This window comes from Wasmannia auropunctata, unplaced genomic scaffold (assembly GCF_000956235.1).
Source record: "Wasmannia auropunctata unplaced genomic scaffold, wasmannia.A_1.0 LD336088.1, whole genome shotgun sequence".
Lineage (NCBI taxonomy): Eukaryota > Metazoa > Arthropoda > Insecta > Hymenoptera > Formicidae > Wasmannia > Wasmannia auropunctata.
This window is the reverse complement of record NW_012026802.1, coordinates 472,790-473,743: the sequence shown is the minus strand read 5'-3', so window position 1 is coordinate 473,743 and position 954 is coordinate 472,790. Positions and strand designations below refer to the sequence as shown.

The 954-nt window shown below is 26.8% G+C and overlaps 1 protein-coding gene across 1 annotated transcript in view; it reads left to right on the top strand.

Moving 5' to 3' along the window:
• Window positions 1-954, top strand: part of LOC105448361 — a 37,511-nt gene that overhangs the window by 35,345 nt on the left and 1,212 nt on the right. The gene's annotated exons all lie outside the window — the stretch shown is intronic.

Sequence of the window (954 nt, the reverse complement as noted above, 5' to 3'; positions counted from 1 at the left end):
TTGGATATAGCAGTTTTATAAAGTTAAATATCATTTACTTAGACTAGATTTTATTTGTTTTAATTTAAATAGTACTACTTGGGTTTAATTTTTTGATTTGGTACAATTACATAACATATTGTTGGAATTGAGTAAGATATTCTGTTTTTATGGAATTAAAACTTGACGTTAATTATTGATATCAAATATTTAATTACTTTAATACAAACGCTACACGATACGTATGATTTGGATTGAATAAAGTATTCTATTAAGGAATTATAACTTAGCACCATTTATTGATATCAAAACTTTTATACACATCAAACATACAATTTTAGTTGAATAATTAAAGTTTATTTTCAATTAAAGACTGCATTACTTGAGTTTTATTTTTTAATTGTACAACAGTTTTATAAAGATATGTATCATTTAGCGCGCACGCACGCACGCACGCACGCACATGCACGTACGTGTATGTGCGTACGCGCGCGCGCGCGCGTGTGTATCTAAAATAAAATTATGTTCTATTAAGTATTTACGTTGCTCTATTTATGTGTGGTTTATTATAATAATATGTTAATGTAATTTGAATAATTTCTATTTTAATAAGAAATGAGAAGGAAGAAGTATGTTCCATTATATATATGTACATTCCATGTTATTTGTAACATTTTGCAAAATAAAGTATTGTTTAAATGCGACGATGTGGTCATATTAATTGGCATATATATTGACTCGTTGATAGAAAAATGATGCAAATAATTAGCAGTTTTGAGACTCTATAGGATCGATTTTCTTTCATTATTTGAAAAGTACTTATTTTTTACTTTTACCGCTTTTCTATCAATACAGCAATATTGTAATATATAAAATTTTTGATAACAAATGGTTTCTTCACTCAGGGAATTGTTTTGCTGTTCCAGCTAGAATTCTAAATATTACACTTAAGTTATATCGCTGTTTTTTGTATCT